Genomic DNA, 18,199 nt, shown 5'->3' with positions numbered 1-18,199 from the left:
TTTCTCTTTCTCTTTCTCTTTCTCTTTCTCTTTCTCTTTCTCTTTCTCTTTCTCTTTCTCTCTTTCTCTTCTCTTTCTCTTCCTCTTCCTCTTTCTTTCTCTTTTCTCTCCTTCTCCTTCTTTTTCTTTAACAGCTGCCATGAATATGAGCAGTGGTGTATACTTTGCCAGAGCTTTTATGCTCATAAAATAGGGAATGTGTTTTGTCCCAGGGCTGAATTACATACCTAAGTGATAAGCATAAAAAACTTGAGAAAGCAGAAAACCAGATATCTTACAACATTAGGTTTTTCCTACCATATACTTTTTTTTTTCGTGTGTGTGGAATTAGCTCTAAATCTCATTTCCTAGGTTAAATTAGGTCTTTCTGGAGCTATCTTTGTATTGTTTTTTGGTTTTTATTTGGTTTAAGTATTTCAAACCTACACAGGAAATTTTTTGTTGAGAAAGCTAAATTGTACTGTATTAAAAAACAAACCAAAACATGACTGATTTAAACACCAATTTCATCTTATGCTCAAAGATTATTAAGCTATCATCTGACAATGAAAATATACTAACTGCCCTACAGCTGACAAATAAAAAGGCATTTTACAAGTATTATATGGGATGTACAAGCTAATATCAATTCATATGTTGCCTAGTTATAATTTTTAATTGTGTTCAGAATTATTTAATTAACTTCATAATTGTCAAGTGAAAAAGAACTGAAGCATACAATCCAAAATCATGCAAATCGAAAAATCTCAATTAGCTGTTACAGAGTTTGGCTCACATGTGTAGTGCTGTGGTTGTCAACAAAACTGTAGTTAAAAAATAGAAGATTAAAATTAGAAGAAATTCAAAGGAGGATTCTGGATGAACTTGTGGGGAGAGGGAGGAAAACATGGACCTGTTTGAATGAATCCTGAGAGCCATCAAGTTGAGCAGAGGGCTAGAGTACCTCTTCTATGGCGACAGGCTGAGAGAGCTGGAATTGTTCTGCCTGGAGAAGAGAAGGCTCTGGGGAGACCTTTGATCACCTTTCTGTACCTAAAGGTGCTACAAGAGAGCTGGAGAGGGACTTTTTACAAGGTCACAGAGTGATAGGACAAGAGGTGATGGCTTTAAACTGAAAGAGCATGGATTTAGGTTAGATATTAATAAGAAATTCTTTAGTGGTGGTGAGGCACTGTAACAGGTTGCCCAGAGAAGCTGTGGACATCCCAACCTGGAAGGTCAGGTTGGATGGGGCTCTGAGCAATCTGGTCTAGTAGGAAGGTGTCCCTGACAGGGTGCTTGGACCTAGATAAGCTTTAAGATCCCTTCCAACCCAAGCCATTCTATGATCCTGTGTTAAGACTGTCAGGTGGATAACTGATGTCACTAGAGTTGCAAATGCTTATGTCAAAAGTATAATTCAACATGTGTCATATAGAAGAAAACCCAATGAACTCCAAAGCAAGGGAAAACAACTTTTCAAGTGAGCAGTGGTCTGTATAGCGAACATGACACAAAAAGTACTCTGGAAGAAGTGGTATATGATCATGGATCATCATCCCTCTGTACAACTCTTTTTAATCTTCTCTTTTTCCGTGAAAAGTTTAAAATCAAAGGTTAAATATTGTCATTTGCTATCCAAGGGTATGGTAAAAAAAGATAAAACAGAGTTAAGAAAAGTGATATAGATATTGCTGAGGTTCAAAAGTTAGTCACAGCTCTTCTATCACAGACCTTCCGAAAAGGATACAGCAGAAGTTCCATCTTATATCTGAGATAAAGCCAGGAGATGGCCAAGGCTGAGGAAAGGACCTTCACTTTTGTTGTTATAGATGCTGAGCCAAGAGTTGGAGATCTTTGTGTCCTCCAAGCTGTGGTGACTTTCATGAGGCAAGAGAAGGGGGAAATCAAAACTGTCTAGGGCCAACAATTTGAGGAATTTATAACATCAGTTAAAGTCCAAGTGGACTCTCAGGGACTGGAATTTATTACTCTGTTGTATTAGGCTGTTTGTATGAGATAAGATGAGGCCACAAGGCCAGTATTTAATTGACCAGGGTAATTTTCACAAATCATTAGAAGTGACCTTTATTTTCAGCCTCAGCAGATACTAAAAATGCAATGGACCATCACAGTTTTATTTACACTTCTCTCTTTGGAACCAAAATCCTCTAAACCTTGGTTAAGACAGATAATAAAATTGTAATGTTGGACTATCTTGCACTTCAGTTCCATCTGCCACACCATTTCTGTGATAACAGGGGTCCTGATCTTAAAAGCACCTAATTATGTCACTATCATGAGTAATCAGAAAAATTAAAAATATAAAATTTCAATGATAAAATGAATCCAGCTTCACATTGCCTCAGAGTGTTAGCTAATACTAGGATTGATAAATTTTCTCAAATACACTTCTCCTCACCTTAGTAAGAAGAGCAGAGCTGAACGAATCTCCCTGGGGTTCAAAAGTGCAACTTCCAAATTGGCCTAGCACTCATTTGTAAGTAAATGAGTACAGTGTGGGCAGATATTTTCCTTTCATTTTACCAAACCTTCCTTAGGTTTGTGCCAAGCAAGTCTGAATATGGTCTTTCATATTGCTGAAGTACTCCTGTCCTTCATTTCACTATGGGTTTTATTTTCCAAGAGTGATCTACTATTGGAGCACAAGTAACCCTCTGCTCCACCAGCAAGATGCAGGCTAATATGAAGTAAAGGGAAAAAGAATCCCTGGATTGGTCATCCTCACACAACACTCTTCCAGCTAGGAGTATTGAGAATGGGGTATCCTCACACTGCACACTTGGAACTGCTGGTTTGGGATGTCCATGAGGCAGCAGAAATACCTGCTTCAGTCCTCAACAGAAGGAGAATCCCCCAGGTGAGCACATTTTAATATTGGAAGGTGCTCACGGAGCAATACAGCTTGCATGGATGTGTGTATGTGCAGGGAATGCTTCGATGTATGTCCAGTGCTGAGGAGACTTGGCAGTGATGCCAGAGCTCAGGCGAGGCAGCAATGTGGCAAAGCCACGTAGGTGTTGCACACTTTGCCAAAACATAATTTCTACTAAAATAACAGACTGAGATTGCACCCAGGCCGTAACCTTTTGTACCAGGAAAGAGGCAAGGGGGCCATAACAGATTTGCACAATGAAGATTGCCATATACAACTGGGAGGGACTTCACTTTGGTGTCCTTTCTCAAGGACAGCCTCGAGTTGAAAATGTCTGTGTGGGACCCATCGGACTCTGGGGACTGCTGAGGGTCTGGAAACCAAAACACTGGCAAAGAACCACCGCCTCCACTCCAGGCTAAAATGCAGTGAAATCCTCCCCACCCCTCTGGATGAGTAAGGAAATGATGCCATCACAAATCCATTTGGTTTTCACAGGGCCTGTGCCAAGAATCACTGATACAAAGCCGATGCTGCCACTTTTATCACTCAGTGGAATCTCAGTGGTATCCAGTGAAAGAATAATGTAAGAGTGATCATCTTCTGGAACAGGTTGCCCAGAGATATTGTGGGACTTTCATCTTCTGCAATATGCAAAACCTGGCTTGACACAGCCCCAAGCAACCTGCTCTGGCCGACCTTGCCCTGAGGAGTGGATTGGACTAGATGGTCTCCCAAGATCCCTTCCAATCTCAACTATTCTGTGAGACTGTGCAGGTCAAGTTCCAAAATGTAATTAAAATAATATTGTCTAATTCAGGATATAATTTGCATATAATTTAATTTCTGATCCACCTGTTTAAGGCATGGGTAAATTCACATAGTAATTATAATTGAAAAAAGTTTTGTCTTTAACACAAATCACATATTACAAAATTCATATTCTTGCAGAAATTCAACTAAATACATGTTTTAAGAAAAACAGATGAATGTAAGTAACTAGTAGCAGAAAAGGAAGTGTTATCAGGAGATTTTGAGGCAGTGCCATTCTTGATTATGTTTATTAAGATTTGTTTACTAAACTGATCTACCTATTTTCATCTAATTAAAATTAATTACAAGAGGAGTAATTATGCTTGCAGTCAGACTTGCTACACTGAGCAGATTATTTACTTGAGTGCTAATTTTACAGCTGCATCTGATTTTGCAGTATTGGATTTTAATATGTGGATGCTCATCTTTCTTCTTGCATAGTTTCTAAAATGAAATTGTGTGTAATTACTGAGACTTTCAAGAGCCATCTTGATCAGGAGTGAGATAACTTGCCACTTTACCATGGAAAGATGGAATTTAAGCTGAGGAGCTAGCTGTGTTGTAAACATATGCTGAGCTTATGTTACTGTCCTTTCTCTGAATAGTATTAGAAGATTAATTTTATTAACATATATATGTACCCCTGGCTTATGTTGAACACATAAAGAAACATCTGTTCATTTAAGAAACAGGACATTTAACAATTGCCAGAATATTGAAATCAGTGGGCATGGGTTCAGTACTAATAGTACAGTGTATTTATGTCTATTTATAAATTCATAATATATATTTCATTAAAATATTAATGGTTTAAAAGTATGGTGTGGTTTGCCTAAATGAAACAGGTTCAGCACTGTATCTGGAAGACAAACATAGGTGTTTCTATCTCAAGAAAATATAAATTTTCTTGATACGATCAGAGGTGATACACAGAAATTAAAAGCTCCAAAAATTGTAAAAAAGTCTATTAATTTACACATCTGCCATATGAGACTGGCATCAAAGTGGACGGAGTCATGTTTTGATAAAATTGTAGTGGTGAAAAGGAAAAGAGCAACGTAAGTGTTGGATCAGCTGCTTAGGGCTGGCAGCACAGGGGCTGGCAGACCAGGGGAAGCTACGTTCTCTCCCTCTACATTTCTCACTTATTCTAGTTAAGAGATAAAATGTACACTATGATTACTTTATTAAGAAGTAATACACTAGTTTGAAGAATAAATTGGCCAGTGCCTACTGTGGACCAGTGATGAAATTAATGGAACATAACCACTGAGAACAGAAACTGAACTTACTGTCCAGGGGGTATTTGCTCTATATACCAATAACACCTGAACACCACTAACTTATTCAGAAACAGCAACTGGCCTGAGAATGAAAGCAATTAATCAACTTTCAAAAGCAAGATCCAGTTTAGTATATTTATCAAATTGTTAAACCAATGTTTTAAAAGAGTTCTGTGTCTGAAATGTCTGTTGTCTATAATTATTGATAAATTATATTTCTGCAAATCTGATAGATATGCATGCTAGAATGGAGTCCTTTGCTTATCTTCATTGTGGTAGCTCCTATTTAGCTAAGATAAAATGCACAGAAATTTGCTCGTGTAAGCTGAAATAGGTTGTTAAGAATTGAAACAAGGTAAGGGATGTACCTTCTTGTTTATTTGTTGTTTTGTTTGTTTGTGGTTTTTTTTCTATTTTAATATCTAGGTAATGTTGCAATTCAACATTAAAAAAGGCTAATGAGACTAATCAAAATCTCAGACAAATATTTCTCCTTGATTGAAATTTCTGAATATTTGTATAACCAGAACACACTAGGCTTTAAAAAAATGTGGTGCACAGTAATAAATGGACCACTGGAAATGTAGCAATGATATTGCATATATACCATTCATTAAAAGGACCAAAAAAGGACCCAAAAGCAAGTGTATATAGAAACGCATTTTTAGTTGTATTCAAGCAACACCATTTTCTTTTACTCAATGAATGTCCTACTACCCTGAGAATGCCCCAAGCATTTTAAAAGCATGTAAGGGTAGAAGGAGAAAACTGATACACTATGTTGAATAAGAATTTTAATCTATAAAATTTTGATAATAAGGTTTAAAATCCCTTTAATATAATGCTTGAGATATATACCTGAGAACTACTACTTATTCAGTATTTAAGCAGAAGTCCTTTTCCCTGAGAAAAAATGAGACAGTATTATTTAAAATAAGCAACATCCATCTGCAAATCATTTTTGCAGATCCCCAAATACAAAAAGTCTATTGTGTTTCTTTAAACAGAAGAGGAGAACAAAGAGAGGATGCTATCAAGGGAGCTTTCTGATTATTCTTGAGTTATCTTGCTTCATAACTATTGAATGGTGCTCTTCTTAAATGGAAATTCCTGCATCACTCTGTTTTTTCTGGAGTTTTTTCAAATCTCTCTGATCTTCCCTTAGAAAATTTGAAAACAGCAACCTTTAATAAGATTTCTAGACCAATCCTTTCAAATAAAGGGAGAAATTTCAGCTCCATGGAAATAAATTCAGCAAGACATTCTGCTGAGATTTCACTGAGAGTTTAATGCCCAAATCTTTTAATTAAAAAAAAAATTGATAATAGCTTTTTGTCTAACTATTCTGTTCTCTCTCTTGATTACCTCAGAAATTTAACTAATTTATAACTAAATAAAGCATGGTTTACTTCCTTAAGGGATTTTTAATGTGCAAGTGAAACGTTATGGAGACCTCACATGCCACAGGAGGGAGCCTCTCTCCCACTGAGCTTGAAGCAAGACTTCGGTATAGGCTATTTTTCTCTCATGAAACCCGTACAAAAAGAGAGTGACATGTACAGAGAGTTAGAGCATGTTGGAGTAACTCCTATAAACAAAAAAAGGGCTCCCTCACTTCCCCCTGCATTTTCTTCATAAATTAATAGTTTTATAAGTAGTTGGAATAGGTTTAAAATAAATGTTTTTACAAAAAAGAAGCTGTTTTGGAACACTGTAAAATGGAAGGGTCTTCAAAATTCTTCATGAGTGGCTTTTATAGAGTAATTTTCAAATTCATTAACCTGCTTTGCTGAAAAGGGTAGATTTTCAGTTGTACACATGAAAGTAGTATTGTCTGAGGTAAGTGTTCTAAAAGCACACAGGATGTGTTTATTATGCCAGCAGAGATTGTGGCAGCCCTAGAAAGCTCATGTGCATTTGGAAGGATGAACCTAAATGGACTTCTTGTCCTGCAGGCTGTTCAGGAAATTAAACTTACAAAGGATGGAGGCTAACTATTTAGGGCACTCAGGAAACGGGGAGAAGATTAAACTAAATCTTAATGAAGACAAGTGGCAGCAGCCTCCACACCACACTAAAAGCTGTGCTCAGTTCTTCCCACAGGACAGGACTCCAGACCTTGGGTGGCTGGTTCTGGCAACCGCAACTCAGGCTCCAGTGCAGGAGCTTTTATTCGAACTTTCTCTAATGCTTTGCACTTCCTTCACCAACAAACTTCTAGGGAAATTTGAATGCAGCAAACATATTCTGGATTACCCCTTGGGGATGCTTCAGGGCTCTGACAGACTTGTGGATTTTCAAGAGTAGATTGAACTGCTGTTGTCTCCAGTCATTTCCCCCTCTCTTTTATTACGTCTTGCACCTCCCGGGTCCTGACATCAGCTTGCAGGTGATCTCAGCACAGCCACTCCTGCAGAATGGTAAATAGGATTTATGTTCTCACCTGGCACCCACCTGAACGAGGCCTTGGCTGTGTAAGAGGATATTTGTGAATGAAATATCAATCTCTGATTGTGTGAGTTTTTGCTAATCACAAGTGCAAGTTAATGAACACCATCACTGACCACAGCGGCCAAATGCATGACACCTGCATCTTCTACAATGCTAGACAGTTTAAGCACAGATAGCAAACAATATCTTTCTCTATCCTGCTGTCTCAAGTCACATATTTTATCAGAATAATTATGGATTACTGGGTCATCCAGCTGGACACTGTGTTTCTGACAGGTAGCAGTGACACAGTGTGATGCTGAGCTGACTGCAAGAGTCCTCACTTAAAGGATTGACTTCTCATCAGTATTTCAAAGTAGTCTGAATAATCAAAGCTTGTTGAGTGTTCCTGAAACTCCAAGGAGCCATCAGGGAGCTGATCCACCCAGATAAGGTGTAACAGTATGGAGATCAACCATGCCACATTTTTGTAACCTGAAACAGGCACAGATCATGGGCTCAGCTTGAGTGAAGAAAGATTGGTCTGGAAGTTATCTTTCCCTGTAAAACAGGATGTCTGTGTTTGTGTTACCAATATGTCCAAACATTTGTGCCAGCATGGCCAAAATATCTTCCTCAGCTGCATGAAGTTACTCCTTGTCCTATCACTACTCTTTGCCAGGAACTGTAGTGATAGGACAAGGAATAATGAGTACAAATTGAAAGAGGGGAAATTTAGGTTAGATATTAGGAAGAAATTTTTTACTGTGAGGGTGGTGAGACACTGGAACATGTTTCCCGGGGAGGTTGTGGATGCCCTAACCCTGGCAGTGTTCAAAGCCAGGATGGATAGGGCCTGTTCTAGTGGGAGGTGTCCCTGTCCATGGAGGCAGGGATTGGGACTAGATGATCTTTAAGGTCTGTTCCAACCTCTCAGCATTGTATGATTCTATGATTCTAAGTACTACCTTGTCTGCCTTGTTTCTTAGTAATCTGCTCTGCTCTTCTGCCTGCTGGGACTTTAACTGATAGCACCACCAAGACAGTCTGAGATTGAGATCAAAACCATTACCAAATCTGTTTTTGTTTCTCCTGGCTGCTTTTCATACAGCTATGGCCAGTGTCTCTGTGGCATGGCCTGTCTTAACCTGAGATTCTGTTCTTTCCAGAACTATGTTCCTCAAGAAATTCTTCACAGTCCCTGGTGCAATGCTGTGGAACTCTGTTCCCACCAGGAGCACTGGAAGGCTCTAGGTCTCCTGACACAGAAGAAAAAGTTAACTTTCTCAGGGCTTCTTAGCACATGCAGACACTATGAAACGTGAAAGGAGTCTACATGACTAAAGACATCGGCATCTCAAGGTCTCAAGCTCTCTCAGTTAAATATCTTGTTCATCTAGTATATTGATAGATATATTGCATGTGAAATCTTACAGAGGGATGATGAAATCTGATCACTTTTTGCATAATCTGGGTATTCTCAGTGCTAAGTAAATCCTAATTCAATGGCCAAGTGTTGACCAAAATGCAAAGGGTTGCTTTCATCACATGATGGGGCAGTAAAAAAACTTGCAAAGTCCTTATTATTGATATTATTAATCAATATTAATAATATTATCATTACAACAGAAATTATTATTGTATTTATTGTAATAATTACAAAATATATTGCAATATGGTATTATTGTAACCATAACAAAACCAATAGTAAGACTTTGGAAATAATTTTTTTCATGTTTCCTTTGAAAAGTTATTTCCCAGGAAAAAACAAATCAAAAAGGAAATATCTCTCAAAATCTATGAATGAGTTGAAAAAGGTTTCTTGTGATGATAATCCCATCATAACTTCAACTTTTCCAGACTCAAAATACTTACTCTTCTACATTATGCACACAAATGCCATGTATAAAATATGATACTTTGGAAACTTTGTACTCCTACAAGTATCTCTGGGATTTAATGAGCTCACAGTTCCTTTTCTGTTGTAATGCACTAACACAAAATAATCCTTATAGAGATTACTTAAAATGTCTCACTGGAGCAGGAAACCCTAAGTGAGAAACTCTGACATCTGAAAAATGATAAGTAAAATGTCACATTATTTTGTGGGCATTATTAGTTTTTTTTATGAATTCCAGCACCTCAAAATGTGGGACAGAGACAAAGGTGGAGCCATCACAGGGAAAAAACTGGAGAATATGAAGATGCTTCTGAGTTATCTTTTAGAAAGGCCTCAGTTAATACATAAATACAGACCTAAATCCACTTCTGTACCAGGGAACGGAACGTGATTGTTCCCAGAGGTAGGTTGGTCATCCACAGCTCTGGGCATGGATGAAAAAAGAGCACCACAGCTGAAATGTTTAGGAGCCTGTGAGTTGCTGTGGAGCTCACAGCTAGCTCCCTGCATTCCCTACAGAATGAGGAGTGAATGGCTTCTGTCCCCAGAGCACTCAGATTTCCCCAAGAATGAAGGGGATCTCCTCATTAACAAGGACAAATCTGGTAAAAACCCTGAGAACTCTTCTCCTCTGGATTTTTAGCATGTGTTCTCTCTGCATCAGGGATTAGGGAGAAAGTAGTTCAAAGGGGTTAAGTGCCCTGGCAGAGGTTGTAAAGCAGATCAGTACTGGAATTGGGAGGACCATGAACATTCCTGTAAGCTGTTTCAGACGAAGTCACAATCTCACAAATATTTTAAAGATTTAATAAGGTCTTTCAGAAACCATCTAAATATTGAAAGTGAAAGAGATGCTGCTGCATATTTTATGAGTTTTTTTTCAACTGCAGTGATAAAATTTCAAATGGTATTTCATCTTTTTTTTCCCCTAGAACGACTGACACAATAATTGTTTTACAGCATTCTTAGGCTCGAGTTCCATTTAATAATATGGGGGAAAGAATATAAAATACAAGGGAGACAGCAAGTGAATACTGTTTGTTTCTCATTGAAAATTTCCCAGGAAGGTCACGTGTAGAAGAAGGGTTTTAACAGTTTATATTTTTACATGTTAGCTCCAGTCAGAAGTGTAACAGTATATGCTTAAACATATATATTAGAGAATGTTATCTGAGCACACACTAAGACCTGTCATTCTTACCATTCCATTGTTTTGTTTTCATTTTTAAGTATTTCATCCAACTGCTTCTACCTTCCTTGTTTGAAACTAATGGTGAGAAATACATTGAAATAGCTGTTCTTTTTTTTTTTCCTTCAGGGGAAAAGCTAATGGACAGAATTTTGCAGAATACAATCACCTCTCATTAATTCATCCCTTTCTCTTACTCCATCAACTATTCCTGCTTTCTTCTCCTTACCCTTTCTGTTTCATTCTGAAAAATGACCTTCCACACTTCCTTTTTAATATCTGTCTATTCTTACCTAAGCTCAAATTTGTTATATTTATAACAAAATAAGAATTTGAATGAGACTCTTTTATAGTGTTACATTTGCTATTAGTAGGTCTGTGCAACAAACGTGGGTAGAGCCCTTCCCAAATCTTCGTTCGTGAAGCCTAGCCATGAGTGATGAGTAGGTCTGTGCCATATATCACCCCTTAATTTGCTTTCTAACATTTTCCATAACATTAGGAGAGAACCTAAAATGAGTTAATAAGTCAGGGGGTCAATCAGCAGTGGTCCTGAAAAGGACAGATTTATTGCAAATTGCAATGAGGTCTTCTTGAAATAGAAATACTTAAGGGCCCAATTTATACCTCAAAACCAAATAATCTTCATTGTATTTAACAGATCATCAGGAAAAGTGAGATGTTATGCTTTTAAAAATGAAAGAGAATGACTGGTATTGAAACAGAAGTAATTATGTCCTGGTTGTGACTGAAATAAATTATGTTATTAACAGATTCATGGGCTTTCTGCATTCATCACTCAGATGAATTGACAATGTGATCTTCTTCTTAGTATATAGGTGTTTGTGAAAATATGAATGGTTGATATGAGAAAAACCCACATGGCTATTTAGAGATCTGAAAAAAATTTTATTTAGAGATCTGAAACAAATTTTATTAGTGACTGTGTAAATAAAAATGCAGAGAAGCCAGCTGATATAGGAAACCCTTCTTTCTGTTTCCACATTGATTTGATTTTTGTAACACAGAAATATATTCATAACTGTATAGATGACCTAAATTATTTTAATTGCAACATAATTGATTCCAAAATTATAACAAAACATACAATGTGTGCTGGTTTAAAAGTTAACCAGCAGGGGAAATGAACTCAACTCAAAAGAGAGATTATGTCAGAATAACAATTTATTAAAATAATACAATAAGTACGATTATACAGACAGACAATTGGTTTTAACCCACAAAACTCAAATGTATAACCCAGCACCCGAGGGCATGAACAAAAGTGGTGTTCCTTGCCCCCCCCCGAGTCCAAAGTAAAGGGAGAGGGGAAAAACCTGCTGGTGGGAGAGCTGCTGCAGTCTGGTCAGAGAGTGGTGATTGCAGTCTAGTCGAGGGTGGTGGTCTCAGTCTGGTTGAGAGCGGTGGTCTGCAGTCTTCCTCTGGATCCCACAAGTGGTAAAAAGGTTCCGAAACTCCAAGTTTATATATTCTCCAGTTCAGGTGGGAATGCTCAGTCCCTCCCTCAGAGCGGGGAATTCCATAAAAGGGTATGAGGACAGGAACATCTTCCCACCTTGCAGGCCTCTACTGATAACAGTTTCTGGGAAATGGCATGGAAGGCTATAGAATACACAGTTTTGGGTTACACCCATCCAGTGATGAATTGGTCCCAGCTGTTCTAACTAGGACACAATGAAATGATATTTTGTGTACTGATTAGCCTATTAAAATTTTTAGTCTTGCTTTTGAACTAAATAAGCTTACTTGTAGAGGTGTTTGTGAAGAAGAGGCTTAAGCACACAGGTTGTGATTATATATCCTATTTTATAATAATAGCCAAAACTGATATTTCAGTTTTTCTGCATGGACTATATAGCTAACCATAAGTAAAATTCAGCTCCTGTATTGTCACCAAATTTGTTTCTCAAAAGTTAAATACACGTGGAATGATTAAAATAAACCCAAAATCTAATACAAATATGGAGTTATCAAAGGAATATAAGCTTGCTCCTCTGAAGTACAATCTACCTCTCAAAAGCAATGTTCTACTTATTGCTGAGCAGCACTTACACAGTGTCAAGGACTTTTCTGCTCCTCACAGTGCCCTGCAAATGAGTAGGCACAAAAACTGAGTGGTACTTAGCTGCCTACTGGGGCTAAACCATGAAGGAGAACACTGATTTAACTACACTGAAATACAGGAGATGTTCTAGAGGTTTTGAAGCTGATGTCAAAACGCAAGAGCATTAAAGGGATAAGTGGCTCATTATAGTCAATTTGATATAGTGTCAGTTAAAAGTAATGGAACAGTTTCATAACAAATTTAGGTGAAAATAGTATAATTAAAGTTGATCAATATGAATTTATGAACAACTGATCTCATGTGACTCAATTAACTTTGTAGCTTTTATTATGACTTATTTAATAGAAATAATTGTCTGTGCCCTATATTCGGGCTTCTCCAGGGTTGTTTGACCTGGTTAGATCAAGTAACATGAATAATATAAAATCAGTATAGCACATACCAAGTGATTGCCCAAGTCAGATATACTAAACTCTAATTGTATAGGGACAGTTTTCTCTCCTAGGCAGCTTCAGTGAGTCCTGGAGTTATAAGTTTTTGAAAGAAATCTGAAAACATTTTTGCTTTACTCTTTGGCAATTAAAAAATCCAGAAAATCTTTTAAAAATAAAGCAGATAAGTCTTCAATACAAAGTAATTTCAGCCACATCATAGTCTGAGTCCAATCAAAAAAACAGTCAAACATAAATCCACATGTTGTGATATTAAGATAATAGATTACATTTACAGAAGTATTAAAGGTCAAAATGCTGTCTAGTAGCCAAATTCCCTTTGGGGCAGCACCCCTATAAAGGAGCAACATGGGTGATCTACTCAGTTCAAAACATTTTGGGTTTCTTCCCAGTTTGACTCTGATAAGTACTGACAGCAATGAGATACTTTGTGTGCTACCTGTGGACCTGGACCTTTCTTGTGTGGTAGCATAAGTACTATGCAAACAGAATGGAGATTTGTGCTCTAATAATAGTTTCTAAAAACAGACTTCTTGGCTCTGTGTCATTATTTATCTGGCAGTAGGAGAAAGCATTTTGGCATCTCAGATCCTTATTTCAGCTTAAATAGAAATAAAATGCACATGGGTGGGTGTGAAGAATCCATGATGTGTAAGCTGCTTGCTGGGAATACACTGATTTATGAGGAAGGGAATACTTTAGTAGCTGTGATTTATTTCCCATTTTAGATATTTATATGTATGGTGTAGAAGGTAACTGGAGGTACTCATTAAACATTTTAATTTCATAAGGGCAGCAGTCTAGGGCTGTGTACCTGGTATTTATGGATCCAGTAACTGCACACACACATATCATGTATCTCTACTGAATCTAGATTTGGTTTATTTAACATTTTTCTAACTTGTTTGTTCACTCAGATTCAATCCATGCAAGGGACTCTATGCAGAATATACTGAATCCCTCATCAGAAGAAAAAAGTAGGAATGTGGACTGTGGGGTAGAATCCATGATAAAGCACTGTGAGTTCTGGATGTTCCAAGGTACCTAATACTACTACAATAATTAGGTGTCTGCCCAGCTCTGATCTTTGTGGGTGCTTGAATTTCTGTTTATGTCCCTTCTGATATGACAGCCACCTTAGTCAGGGTGATTGTGATGGGAACCAGTACTTACTGTACGAACTGACCCCCAAGGCTGACTTTATGATCACTGGAAAGAAACAGATACTTCCTCTCATTCTCAAGTACACGTCTATAATGAGGCACGTGCATCATTGCTTAGACATTCCCAGTTCTCTCTGCTGACTATAAGGGACCTCAAAAAAATGAAGACACAAGCCTTGTAGATGGCTGAAGTTAGCAAGATGAAACCTTCACCGGCTGATGATTTCCTAGCAAAGCACAGTCAGCACCCAGACACCCTGAAAAGCCACACTCAAAAACCCTGAAGGCCCAGGCTCCCTGGTACGTCAAAATATTTACAGAGTAGGATTGTAGCTGCTTAGAAAACAGTAACAGAAAGAAAAGAATAACTACGGCATCTCTGGCAGGTAAGAGGAGGACCTGCTACCGCAAGAGCTACCGATGTGCTTAATTTTAAAGAGATGAGTAATTGCATTCCTCTCCAGCAATGTACTGAAGCACACATTTAGCTGTAACAGCAGAGTTTGCCAATGCACTTTAAGACAATTTGCATGACATTAGGTAAGTGGCTTAAGTACTTTGCTAAATCATGGCCACAGGGCAAGAGACAATTCCCACTTTACATACCGTGCTGCTAATAGCTTTTCTGGTCTCTGTAATGGAGTTCTAAGGGCACAAAAGACAATTAAATTAGAAAAAAAATAATAACAAAGCACTTAGGGCTGCAGTGTTATATCTTTCCATGATGGAATTCCTGTAAAAGGGCAGCTAATCAGTTTATTTACTTCCAGGAAAAAAGATTTTTTTTTCATAACAAAAACAGAACCCTGCCCCACAAAAAACAAGAGTGACAATTCTATCTGGTCACTATGTAGAAGTACACAAGCAACTTACGTCTGGACCAAATAAGGCCCTGCTGCACTCACTTTTAAAATGGTGGTCTGGTTATAGAAGAGATGTTATTAAAAGGCAAGAAAAGCATAAGGAGCTAGTTAAATAGATGAGACTCTTTTGTGTCTTGGCCCTTTACCACTAGGTTAACCATTCATCATGAGGTGAAGAAGACACACTGACCTTGCTGAAGCCCATGGGCAGATTGCCATTGATTGCAACAGTACCACAGCATAAAGTTCATGAAGTTGTATCTCATAAATACTTCTGAGAAAACAATGACAAGAGGATTATTGACAGACTCTATCAGAGACTAAGCAGAATTCTATCTTACTTACTCCGCTCAAATACTAGTCCCTGTAACGTAAATGTTATTTTTTAGAAAAGAAGGAGGATAAATTTAAATAGCTGGAAAGCTACGTTACTGTGTAAATTTTGCTACCATGGATAACTTTTAAACTAACTACAAAGGTATATTACTGTGTCGATTTTGTTATTAAAATGTTATTTTTCACCCTCTTAATATTGCCATCGGTATTAACATTGAAAATACCATAAACATAACTTTGTAAGTAAGGTCATAAAAGGTGTACCTGAGCTAAACTAAATGTCCTCTCAGTAAGAAAATACAGTGAACACTATTAAAACCAGGCAAAGACAGTGCAAATTAAACAAACTCCCTGCTCTATACAAGATACACTGCAACAAGCGTTGTTGTGTAAAATTATTTGAAATTATTACACAAGCATTGTGTAAAATTATTTAAAACAAGCCCGATGATGTTCACTGAAGCATAAAGGTGGGTGTATTCTTCCTGGTTCTTGCCTTAAATGCCTAGATTTAAATGATTTTTGGCAGTGGATCAATTTTTTCCCAATGACACTGTAAAGCTGGGCAGCAGTCTCAGTATCTTCAGCAGCTCATCCTCCCGGGCAGCCAGGTCAACTGATGGTCAGCGAAGCTTTTCTTATCTTTCCTTTCCCTGCAGTCCCCCTGTGCCTGGGCCTGCTGCAGATACTGAGCAAAATATTGGTGTGATGCCACTGCTGGGGAAAGGAAAACACACATGGTAAACCAGCGAGAGCTTAAATAACCGCCACAGCAAAATCTAGATTCAGGCATTTATTTTCCAAGGCTCTTTATTAGGGTTTGTTTTTGTGTTTGCCATCCAGAAAATAAATCTTTGGAATAATTGATCTATCATTTTCCTATTGTACTCAGCCCAGATGGGAGAGGACGTGTTTGCTCTTCATTTCTCTTTGATCCAACCTGCTTTTTTCTTTAAAAGCCCACGTCAAACGGTCAAGTGACACAAATGACTAGTTAGACCCTTTATGGCTATGCTTCTCATCTGTCACTGCTGCTCATATCATATGACAGGGTCTTGTTAAAGTTTGACTGGCCTCTGTATGGATAGTTTCATTATCAGTGAGGAATTTAAAATCAGGTTGTCAGAAGGTAGTAGTATTATTGCATCATGTGTTTATTACCTAAATTATGTTTTCCAGTAAAAGTAGGTTTTTTTGACAGTATTATCAGTCATCTTCATGGTAAAGATATCTTGGTTGTTGGTCTCCTTGTTATATTTGTGCAGGCACCATTGAGAGTAAAAATAGGTTTTTGAGGGGTTTGGGAACTCCCTGGAGGAGCTGTTCTTTCTGTAGTCACTTAAGGTCACATCCGAAAACTGTTCAATCTAGAAGGTCCAATGCTCTGTGTCTCAATGTTAAGCTGGCTCACACCCTTTTACAACACCTTAAAGATTTTTCCAGCCTTAAAGAATTTTTTTGGGGTACAGAAGACATAAATGACACTCAATCCCATGCCTTGAATCAATATTTGTTTTGAAAAGTTTATCTGGAGGTTAGATTTTGTTTTGAGGTAGTTTTTAAAAGCTGGTCAGGGGCTGCAGCGCGAGGAATAGTCCGGATGGAGCTGGATTAATAGGCTGAGCACAGAAGAGACATTCAAAGTCACAATGTATCAAAAATCAATCATCATCTGAACTTTGGTTGTGCATAGGGTAATATGTCCACATAGGTAATCTGGCCTTCAAGTCTTGTGGATTTAATCTTCAATTCTAGTTTATATTTAAAATGTCATCTGAATTTTACTGGAAACCTTTAATCTTACTCTTTCATCACTGAGAACACATTGCTGGTGATTTAGGGCTTCTAAGAATTGCTTTATGTTGCTCAAGATTGTCAGTCATATTCAATCAGCCTAAATTCCACCTCAGCCTCTAAATCTGGTATTTCTGACAGGCTGGATCTTGAAAGCTCCTAATTCAATGCCTTTCACCCTGTGAATAACTTTGTCTGCAGAAGTAGGTGAAATTTAGGCCCTCAAAATATTCCCCTTTCTTCTTTAAAACCAGAAAGAGAGAGAAGCACAGTCTCTAAAAATATGTTTCTTGTAATCTTGTGCATCCACCACGTAGTAGTACAAAGGATTAATTTGTGGATCTTCCAAAGAAGTTTCTCCAAGGGGACTGAGAGGGCTAAGACAGATGAAAGCAAAAGAAAAAGAAAAAAAAAAAAGAGGCTTTTTGTTCCATACCTGCAGAGGTTACCAAGAAAAGGTGATAGTCATTAGTTTCTCAGAGTATGGGGCAAAATGAGTTTCTACTAAGACAGCTCTCCTAAAGAAAAGTTTCTGGGAAATTGTGGTCCATCAAAGCTGATCAGTAATGCAGGGTTCATTTGAAAGTTGCTCAAGGGAGTTTGTATGCATGAAGGGGACAGAGACAGCATGATCTATACTGGGTGGCTTTTACTGTGATGTGGCTTTCAGAGACATTGTCCATTCCCGGAAATAAAAGCAGAATTTCACAGGGGTACCAAGACACCTGAAAATGAAAAAAAACTATTTATGTTAGAAAGCATGATATAGACAGCATTTCAGTTTCCTAAACCTTTTGCATAGCACTATATAAAGTCAGTTGCAACAGATTTCTTAGCAGTATTGAAAATCACATGGGAAGCCCCTTACTCCTAATTTTCTAAGACGTTTCAGATGAGTTTGTGTTAGTGATAGAGGGAAGTTTTTTGTCTGATGAAGGTTTTTAAAGAAGACCTTGTTTTGCATAGATAAGTATGGAAAAAACACAAGAAGGCAGGCTGCTAGATGTCAGATGAG

This window comes from Neopelma chrysocephalum, unplaced genomic scaffold (assembly GCF_003984885.1).
Source record: "Neopelma chrysocephalum unplaced genomic scaffold, ASM398488v2 Primary Assembly neopelma1_59, whole genome shotgun sequence".
Taxonomy (NCBI): Eukaryota; Metazoa; Chordata; class Aves; order Passeriformes; family Pipridae; genus Neopelma; species Neopelma chrysocephalum.
The sequence above is the reverse complement of the archived record's forward strand: the minus strand, read 5'-3'. Positions refer to the sequence as shown.